Genomic DNA, 11,718 nt, shown 5'->3' on the forward strand with positions numbered 1-11,718 from the left:
ACTGTTATCATCGAAATGTAAAGCCCCAACAATATGAAAGAAGTCCAGCGCCTAATAGGCTGCTTAACCGCCATCTCCAGATTCCCACCAAAACTAGCCGAACAACCCCAACCCATATCCAACTACTCAAAAAATCCACGAAGTTCCCTTGGAATGACGAATGTGAGCAAGTTTTCCAAAACCTCAAAACCACCCTTACATCTCCACCTATCCTCCACAAGTTGGATATCCACCAACCACTCTTCATCTACATCATCGCAATAGAACACACTATAAGCGTAGCGCTGGTCGAAGAAATCACTAGCGTCCAACACCCCATACATTTCGTTAGCCGAACCTTGCAAGATCCCGATACCAGAAACCAAATGGTGGAAAAACTAGCACTGTCCTTAGTGCATGCAGCAAGACGCCTACGCCCCTACTTCAAAAACCACAACATCACTGTCAAGATCGACTACCACATCCAAAAAATACTCAAAAAACCTGACCTTGCTGGCCGAATGTCGTCTTGGGCCGTGGAACTCTTTGAATTCAACATTCGTTAGGAACCACACGGCCCCATCAAAGCCCAGTGCGTGCTCGACTTCGTCAACGACCTTCAACACACCCTTGAGGAAGACCAATAAACACTTTATGTAAACGATTCCTCTAATCCGAAGGGCACAGGCACCAACATCGTCTTGGAAGGCCCCAACGATATCCTCATTGAAAAATCCCTTCACTTTGCCTTCAAAACTTCCAATAATCAAGCTGAATACGAAGCCATCTTAGCCAGCTTATCTCTCGCACGCAAAGTCGACATCAAAACACTCATATGCAAGACTGATTCCAAGCTCACTGTGGGCCATCTCAACAATGAATTCCAAATCAAAGATGGCACTCTCCTGCAATACTATCATTTGGTCCGTAATTTCATCCAATATGCTTTCGACCATGTATGCGTCCAATACATCCCGAGAAGTGAAAATGTCAGAGCCGATATCCTATCTAAGCTAGCAAGCACAAAGCTAAAGAGAAGGCATAAATCCCTACTCCAACAAACATTATCCACACCATCTATAACAAACATTTGCCTCAACCTGGACCACACTGAAAACTGGACAACTCCATACATCCAATACCTCAAAACTGGTAACCCCCTACCCAATACTAACAAAGGCTGGCTGGCTAAAGCCGCAAGGTATACGATGATAGGTGACGACTTATACAAGCGAGGGTAGGACCAACCACTGCTCAAATGTGTTACAGCAGAACAAGCCCAATACGTAATGAGGGAGCTCCATGAAGGCATATGTGGATACCACTCTGGCACACGAACCATGACCACTAGAATACTTAGAGCTGGCTACTTCTGGCCAAATATGGAGGCGGATTGTAACATCCCTAGGGAATATTACTTAAAAATAAATATTAAAATAAATAATTGCATTAATAGCCATCTCGATAAAAATCCCAACGCGGGATAATTTCAATTTATTAAGATAGCGCGCCAAAACTCATAACTGAATTCATAACAGGTTACAAGTTACCAAAATTTGTATTTAAAACATAAATTACAATTTAGCAAAACCCTAGCACTACTCCCATGCTAGCCCTCACTCCGCCATCTGAGCATCCTCAGCACCACCTGTATCAACATCTGCTCCCGTGTAACGAATTACACGATCATCGCCACACACAAACAGAAAGGGTGAGCTGAGAAAATAAAATAACAACATATAGAACACCAAATACATCATATACCCATCTTATTCATTATATATATAATTCTTGGCCAAGACCCTAACCCCAAGACTTATCAGTCTCCAAATCACACAATTTGTTAGTCTTGAACTCGGGAACATGATGCTCACACGAACCTGCCCGCTTGTGGTCCTGCCTCTACGAACCTCCCCGCTCGTAGTCTTGCTCTACGGACCTACCCGCCCGTAGTCCAACACATGTGATCCACCAGCCCTCGTACCTCCCCGCACGTGGCATCTCTCAACGTGAGCACGGAACATACGAACCTACCTCGCTCGTATCCCCACGTGAGAGTAACTTGATATGAACCTCCCCGCTCATATCATCACATGTCACACCATCCATGAACCTACCCGCTCATGGCACAGCATCTCCCGATCCAAGCAAAGCATCATTGTCAGTTATAAGCAACACACCAGAAAGCAAGGAGCAACAGCGTTTCCGCCTGGCTCGGCCCACACACCGCCAGGTGAAATTGTTCCAGACCGCCTGGCGGTATTCACCTCCCGCCAGGCGCCAGCGTCCTCCTAGACCCACTATTTTCTCGTCACCGCCTGGCGGAGCACACTGTGCCGCCAGGCGCCTGCTCAGTGCAGACTCCCTCACGCTAAGGCTATCGCCTAACGGCTATCAGTAGACCGCCAGGCGCCATACCAGAACAACACCTTTCTGGTTTATGACACTCCAGTTAATCCGGTTTACCATTTAAATCCCTTCCGTAGATCGCATAAGAACCCCAATCTCAAACCTCGCATAGGCGAACCTACAAATATCATATGGAAACAAATACATGTACCTCACCCGATCAATCCACTGATTTAAGTTCTCCTCAATTTTTGACAATAGCTTTAACATAATATCACAACCTCATCCATCCTATGAAATTGCTAGCATTTCAACTACCTTTTATTCTGCCTTCAAATATATCACAGCCTCTCCAAGGACTCAAAATTCCCACTAAATCCTTACTAATTGATTGTTAATCCCTTAGTTAATTGCTACTGCTTCCCACCTGTTCTTATCACATTCAATTTAATAACCCAATCACTTTAAGATTCCTATTATGATGATCACTTCATACCCAATTCCGCCACAATCCATCCACAGATCCTTTCTCTCCAAACAAACTCGCAAGCCTTCCCGACAGACCTGAACATGGCCGTCAGAATCTCAGAACACAACCCCTGGGCTCTCTATCGCCTGGCGGCTCTAGGCTCGCCGCCAGGCGGCACAACAGTGCCCACCAATTTACAGAATCCTCCACACTCGCGAATGGCTTCATACCTCTAACAAATTCATCCTTGTTGCCTAGTACATCAAATTGCAGTAATACCTCTATGATACTAGTCTTCCTATTCTCGATCAAACTCTAAATTTCTTCCTAGCTTTAATCTTCCACAATTTAACCACCCTCACATTCCCTCTCGTGCTTGAACATAAAATCACAACTTTTTATACCCAATGCGACCTAACTTGGTCATACTCCCAACCACAGGTTAGTTTCATATCAAACCATGCATCTAACACCATCCACACACAATAATTTTAGAACCCATAACAATCTCCACACAAACAGCATCAAAACACCCCCAGCAAAAACAAGCACAACAGCGTCGCATCGCCTAGCAGAGACCCATCACCGCCAGGCGATTCAACCAAAACAAGAACAATCACACACCACTGATGAGCCGCCTGGCGGTAGGGATTGAACCGCCAGGCGGTTTCTGGGAAAAACCCAGAAACTTCGATAAAACAATGCGTAAACTGACAGATTACATACAATTTCGATCACGAGACATGATATAATAGATATAACTAACGAAAACACACAAGGCAACTCCCCTTACCTGGATTCCTTGCTAAATTCGAGTAGGTGTGCTTATCCCTTCACCAAACCTCCCTAGCCCTTGCTTTCCACTCCAACCTTTGCGTTTTTCAGCCTCACTACCTTACTTTATCAGTCCCAATTCTCGGAAAAAGCCTATGCTTATGAGTACCACGAACCCTCAATGCTATTTCCTCTCTTTTAACCCTTGCTCTCACTATCTCTCTCCCTTAATTGCTCCTTTAGTGGCTTACACGAATTTTTAAATAAAAATGATACAAAGGTTAACCAATTTGCTTAATTAACCCTCTGTTTTCCAGCCCTTAGGTTACCCCTCCTTGGCTGCTAAGTTTCTAACCCTTCCACATTCATGCACAAGAAAAATTTGGCAAAAAGGAATTATTTAGTTCTCACCAAGGTTTGAACCCACACTCCTGCACATACCACACCAAGGCCAAACCATTCAACCAATCCTTATTTCATGCTAAATCCTACAATTTTAAGAGTTTATCATGACACCACGCATTCAATACATAATTACATAAAAATACATAATTTAATAACATCCAAGTGACACACATAGGACTCGAACCCAAGTCCTCACACACAATAAAGTACTCTCAACCACTTGAGCTAGTACTTTTTCACATCATAGTCCCTCACATTTATTGCTTTAAATGCTCTTGCTACTCGTCCTAATTAAATAATTAATTAAATAACTATTTAATTTTCCCGGGTCTTACACGGATTGCCACACCTTTGTAAAAAAATGCATACCATGTCAAAAGCACGGTAACCTCATCCATCAGAAATAAGAACAACTTCATTCCATATCTCCCCATGGCCTTTTGTGAAATGGGGAATGGACATCCTCGGCCCCTTCACCTAGGAAAAGGACAAGTGAAATTCCTTATAGTAGGCTTCGACTACTTCACCAAATGGATAGAAGTTAAACCATTAGCCACTATCACAGCTCAACAGGTCCAGCAGTTCGTTTGGAAAGATATTATATGCCGCCATGGCATGCCGCAAACCATCACAACCGACAATGGCCGACAATTCATAGATAAGGAGCTTGCTAAATTTTATACTGGCCTCAAAATCAAACATATCATCAGCTTTGTAGAGTATCCGCAGACCAATGGCCAAGCTGAAGCCGCCAACAAAGTCACACTTATAGAATTGCGAAAACGCTTGGATGAAGCCAAAGGCCGATGGCTGGAAGATTTGTTGGAAGTATTGTGGGCCTATAGATGCCCCCTAGTTCGCTACAAATGAATCCCCCTTCAACTTAGTATACGGCGTGGAAGCCATGATACTGGTTGAGATTGGGGAACCATCTCTACGCCGCCAATTATACGATTCAGACCAGAACCACTAGAATATGTGTACCCACCTCAACCTATTGCCTGAATTAAGAGACAAAGCACAAATTCGTAACATGGAATTCAAACAAAGGGCGGCTAGGAGATATAATGCAAACCTATGGCCACGATCGTTTATGAAAGGAGACCTAGTCTGGAGAATGGCTAGCAGTGCAAGAAAGAAGAATGATAAATTCTCCGCCAATTGCGATGAACCATACCGAATATGTGATGATGCAGAAGGACACACTTATAAGCTTGAGCAACTTACAGGAGTAGAGATACCGAATATGTGGAATGTATCTCATTTAAAATTCTATTTTAGTTAAGTTGATATACCAAACGCTTGTAACCCTGGGTGTACTCTTTTTCCTCACCTGACATTTTTCCCTAACAAGGGTTTTGGCCAGGGATTTTAAATGAGACACCCCAAAATTCATGAATAAAACAAAGGGTTTCTTTACCATATGCTCACTCATTTTAATTGTTTAAGTTCCCCACCCTTACCACAAGTAAGCGGCCTGGGTCGAACACCCATTATCTAATTTTAATTGTTTAAGTTCCCCACACTTACCATAGGTAAGTGGCCTTGGTCGAACACCCATTATCTAATTTTAATTGTTTAATTTCTCCACCCTTACCACAAGTAAGCGGCCTGGGTCAAACACCCATTATCTAATTTTAATTGTTTAAGTTCCCCACCCTTACCACAAGTAAGCGGCTTAGGTCGAACACTCATTATCTTATTTTAATTGTTTAAGTTCCCCAACCTTACGTACCATAAGTAAGCGGCTTGGGTCAAACACCCATTATCTAATTTTAATTGTTTAAGTTCCTCAACCTTACCACAAGTAAGCGGCTTGTGTCGAACACCCATCATCTAATTTTATTTGTTTAAATTACCCACTCTTACCATAAGTAAGCGGTCTGGGTCGAACACCCATTATCTAATTTTAATTGTTTAAGTTCCCCACACTTACCTCATAACCGGCCTAGGTCGAACACCCATTCTCTAATTTTAACTGTTTAAGTTTCCCACCCTTACGACAAGTAAGCAGCTTGGGTCGCATACCCATTATCTAATTTTAATTATTTAAGTTCCCCACCCTTACCACAAGTAAGCGGCCTAGGTTTGATGAGCGATCCTCCGTGCAGTTAATCGGTGGAAATGCAGCGGAAGCGCGATTGGGGTTCGGATCACTCTCGTCTCTCACTAAAATGCACACACTCGCGGTGTTTGGAACCCTAGGAAGAGAAATCCTCATCTAAGGTGAAAGTGAGCTCTGAAATTGGGGATAAAACTCTCAAATTAATCAAAAGCTAATCGATACAAAGCATGGTCTACCTTTTATAGATAAAGGCTGCCAGAAAAAGAGCGGAAGAAAACTAACGGCAAAGCTGCCGTGAACAACAAATTTTTTAACATGGATGGCCGTCTAACAAAACCTAACAGCAAGATGGAAAACCCGAAAACTGAAGAGGAGGGTTGAGGTTTGGCACGCAAATTGGAACCCTAACGTCGTGATGCACTGAAATGCGTGAGGGAAACCAGGCAATGGTTTGGATGGTTGGCACGCATGACGAACCCTAACGGTTGGGGAAAGGAACCCGTGAAGGTATGAACCGTAGTAGACGCGTGAAGACGAAACCCTAGATGCGAAAAAGGAACTTGGGCGGGCAGAGGGAAATGAACCCAGCGGCGCTCCCAGATATGATGAATATTGGTGTTCTGATTTGTGATTCCCAACTCTGAATTCAATGGGCTGTTGTTACAGGCCCAATATACTGGCAAAAGAATGCTTATGGCTGCTTCCTTTTATTTCAAATGTGAGCCTTGTGTAAATGAACCAAAGATGTATGAAAGCAAAGAATGTTGTTTCAAATCAGGCCCAATTACAACTTGTGCGAAGGAAGAAAGTTGACAGAAAATGGTTGAAGTCATGGGTTGTATGTCAACGCTGGAAATAGGTTGTTGAAGAAACCTTGCTTTAATTGGGCTTTTGTTTGATACGTGTGTTCCAGGTTTCGGCCCAAACACACTGCACAATTAAATCATTCAAAAATATGTATTTATTTAATGATAAAAAAAAAACTAAATGGGCCAGGCCATTGGCCCAAGCTGAAAAGCCTTGTAGGGTGATATTCATTAGGGTCAAACACCCATTATCTAATTTTATATTTAAATAACCCGCCCTTAGCACATGTAAGCGACCTAGGTCAAACACCCATCATCTAATTTTAATTATTTAAGTTCCCCACTCTTACCACAAGTAAGCGGCTTGGGTCGAACACCCATTATCTAATTTTAATTGTTTACGTTCCTCAACCTTACCACAAGTAAGCGGCCTGTGTCGAACACCCATCATCTAATTTTAATTGTTTAAGTTACACACTCTTACCATAAGTAAGCGGCCTGGGTCGAACACCCATTATCTAATTTTAATTGTTTAAGTTCCCCACCCTTACCACAAGTAAGCGGCCTGGGTCGAACACTCATTCTCTAATTTTAACTGTTTAAGTTTCCCACCCTTACCACATGTAAGCGGCTTAGGTCGAATACCCATTATCTAATTTTAATTATTTAAGTTCCCTACTCTTACCACAAGTAAGCGGCCTAGGTCGAACACCCATTATCTAATTTTAATTGTTTAAGTTCCCCACCCTTACCACAAGTAAGCGGCCTGGGTCGATCACCCATTATCTAATTTTAGTTGTTTAACTTCCCCACCCTTACCACAAGTAAGCAGCCTAGAATGAATACTACACCTTCTACAACAATTCATGCACACACTAAGCATGTTTAACACAAAACGCCACTTAACAAATTAAGCGATCTCAACAGCAAATAACATTGCACCATATTCACACCCTCATCGTTCAAGTAAACGTGCTCCTATGATATAAACTATGAGAATCAAGCAAACAACAAATATACCACAAACGTTATCTATATTAACAAGAAGATAAAACAATGTACGGTGGATAAACATGTAAACAAGAAACTAAAGCAATGTATGAATTATTACAGACTTAGGCTTAAAATCAAATATGAATCCTAAAACATAAGTCCTAAGTCGTTTCCTCATCAACATCCTCCGTCTCCACAGCATCGTCAACTTTGCATTCGGCCCCTCCGCCACCTTATCAGTCTCTTCTTCAGGACTGCTTCCCACCTCACTTACCAACGCACCATCAACAACATTCTTGTTGACGTTGAATTTACTATCCGATACATCAATATCCTTGTAAAAGAAGGTCGCTTGTCGTAGACACTTCTTGAAGCCATTGATATGTTCTTGAATAATACAACCCTTGAGGTATTCTAGTTCTAACTCCAATCCACCATTCTTCTCCTTCACTTCGTCGTAGTCGGCCTAAAGCTCCGCTATCCTTCCTTTTAACTTGTTCTCCGAATCCAGGCATCGCACTTTCCATGTCCCTAACCTTGTTTTCTCCTCCAACCACTCCTCCCTTGCCTTCTTCCAAGTACCTTTCTCCTTAGCATGCTTGTCTACCTAGATCATCAACTCCTCCACTCTAGTCCGACTACCCTCCTTCAATTCCCTCTGGTACAAAGATCCCACTCTGCGTCCTAATATCAGCGTGTTGCTACTAAACTCCACAATAGCCTTCACTAGTGCGTTCGGTTCCATGCTGTCAATCGAGTTAACCAAAGTCTCAAACAAGTTGATTTCAATGTCACGACGAACAACAATCTCCAATAACTCGATGAGCCCAACCTCTGGTCCCATCACACCAAATGACGATCTTGGCCCCGACAAAGGTGGCCCTAACCTTCTTCACGTCTTTCCCCCTACCAGCCCTGACCGACAACTCAGCTTTCCTGTTAGAGCCCCCATGCACATGAAATTCCACAAGAGGCTCTTGCAAGTTGGGAACTTTAGTGCTCCCAAAAGCCTTTGCCTTTGCCGCCTTCTCCATACAGAGATTTTGAAAAAGATTCAAATTCTTCTTCCCCATCTGTGCCATATGACCTATACACAACAACGAATACCGATCAGTTAACTCAAACACAGTATGGCACTTAAAAATACAAAAAGATACCTTCTATATCAACAATTGGATGAACCGAATTATAAACCCTAACTAAGCCCTTAGTGGGCATCTTATCGTTAAACTTCATCAAAGTATCCACCACCGACAACTCCTCCCTTTTCATATCCTTATATCGCCAAGGATTGATGGTCCAATAGAAAGGGAACTTAGTGCTCTCGTCATCGGTATAAAAATATGAACGCCTTGTCTGCTTCACCATAACCTTGAAGAACCAATCCTTAAAATGTTTAAAGGACTGGGTAAACGCGTCCAACCTTTTTATCCCTGGTCGACTTATAAGTGATAGTCAGGTTGTTGGACTCATCGGAAGGAAAAAGTGTAGAGAGGGTTGTAAATACAAAGCTTTACACAGCACCCGAAAAGCCTGCAGATACGCCCAACTATTCGGATGCAGCTGAGTAAGAGCAACATTTTGCAATCGCAGCACCCCCATAGTGAAGTCGTCAAAAGGCAACCTAATGTACAACTGTGAAAAGTGACACATGTACACGTAGAAAAATTCCTCAGTATCCCCTTCTTGATCGTGGCTTACACAGTCAAATATGGGAATGCAATTTAGCCACGACCTCAACAATAGCGACCACCAGAACAAGGAGTATTGTGTCTGCATATCCCCGACAACCCACTCGTATCCTGCCTTTACCGGCCAGTTGCTCTCCGCCAAGTCTTCTGGTGGGTCTTCCCTAACTTCGGTTGTCGACTCCATAGGATTTGTCCCCTCACCACCTAATTGACCCCTTTCACTACTCGTAGATTGACTACTTCCATCCTCCCCTGACCGATCACTCCCACTACTTGGACTCGACAAAGAATAACTATCACTAATACTAGACATACCTTTTCTTTTTAGACAACAAGAAGACGGTAGAGACAAGGAACGTATCAGACAAGAACTCACACAAACAGATAGCTGCCCCCAAATTTCTTGCAAATGAACCAAAGTAAATTTTTTTTCTCATCCGTGTTTGTATTTATCACCAGCATCTCAAACGCTTCAACTTTTCCCGCCAGAAATAATGATTAGACGAAGCCTCACAACCAAATGCGAAATGTTCCAACACCCCAAACGATGGCACAAAACCCCTGATTAGACCTCTGACATCTGCCCCCCTTTCACCTACTACCACCTCTTAAAACTTTATCCTTAACACTGTTCATCACAGTTAAAGGCTGGAGGACTGGTGTACTACACCTAGGCAAACCAAGAAAACAACTCATTCACTTCCAATCCTTTGTCGCTATACTTCCACTGACAAAGGCTGGAGAAGTGGTGTACTGCACCTAGGCGGACTAATAAAACCACACAGCCAAGCCCGCCTACACATAACCCCACAAATGGAATTATCAAGTGAGTAATCGGACAAGCGAAAGCACATAGCAGCCTAGGCTGTCTACATCAGAAAATAGGACGACATCTATTGACCACTGCAGACTTAGAATATTACAAACAAGGCCCTTGATACCAACAAACCTTAACTAAGGGCTTGGGCTAGGCCCAGGCCCACCTAAGATCCAAGCAATGGCCCAACCCACAAGAAGGAAAAACATAATTAACAACTCTATAAATACACGTGGACCCCAACAATTAAAGTTATGCTTTCATTAATCCCTTAATCAAGAGATTTTACTTTCTGAGAATCTTTTCGTTGACTTGATCATCAGAGCCCTCTCCGCAGGTAACCTCTCAAGGGTCCAAACCGTGTACATCTACAGATGGCATATGCAAACCGAGGAGGATCCAAATCAAGAGATTGAGGATTGAGGTAAGGTGATATTTGTGTCCTTAAGATCTGTTATTTGTTTCCGTAGGAACAATTCTCTTTATGACTTGCTAAATCCAATAAACTAGATATTGCTCACAAAAAATGAAAAGGTGATTTTAAAGAATTACAAAGGAATCTTGAAAAATATCTTGTAGAAGAAAATGACTTAAAACCAAAAAATTTAATTTTGGAAAATAGAGAAATTGAGACAGTTGAATGTGCATCTTGCAAAAGTTATATGTTTGATTTAATGATTTTAGAAAAACAACTTGAAGATGCTTTAGAAAATAAATCTTTTTAAAAACATGTTTTTAAGAAAAACAATCTAAGTAAACACAAGTATGTTCCTAAAAATAAAATTAAAAGAACTCGGAGAGTGTGGGTAGAAAAAGGAACTGCTTACTCTAAAAATACATGTATAATTACTTGTTTTTATTGCATGAAAAAGGGGCATACATCAAATAAATGCAATATTAAACATTATGATGTTCTGAATGGAAAGTATAGTTGGATGCCTATTGTTAGATAGTTAGTATGTCTCTCTAACCCCAAGGACCCAATAAAGTTAATGGGGACCTAAAGAAATTATTTTTCTTATTTTGTAGTTAACTTCCAAATCCAGAAAATCAATGTGGTATCTTGACAGTGGATGCTCAAGACACATGACTGGTGATAAGAGGAAGATCAAGAATCTCAAAAGAAAGGATCAAGGATTTGTTACATATGGAGATAACAACAAAGGAAAAATACTTGGAACTAGAGATGTTGGTGGAGGGGATACCTTGGAGATCAAGGATGTGCTACTTGTAGAAGGACTGAAGCACAATCTCCTTAGTATTAGTCAACTATGCGATAAAGTACTCAAAGTCATCTTTGAAAGTGATTATTGCACTATCCACCAAAAGAATTATAAGGAAATTGCTCTAAAAGGTATGAAACATAACAA

This window comes from Vigna unguiculata, chromosome 6, assembly GCF_004118075.2.
Source record: "Vigna unguiculata cultivar IT97K-499-35 chromosome 6, ASM411807v1, whole genome shotgun sequence".
Classification (NCBI taxonomy): Eukaryota; Viridiplantae; Streptophyta; class Magnoliopsida; order Fabales; family Fabaceae; genus Vigna; species Vigna unguiculata.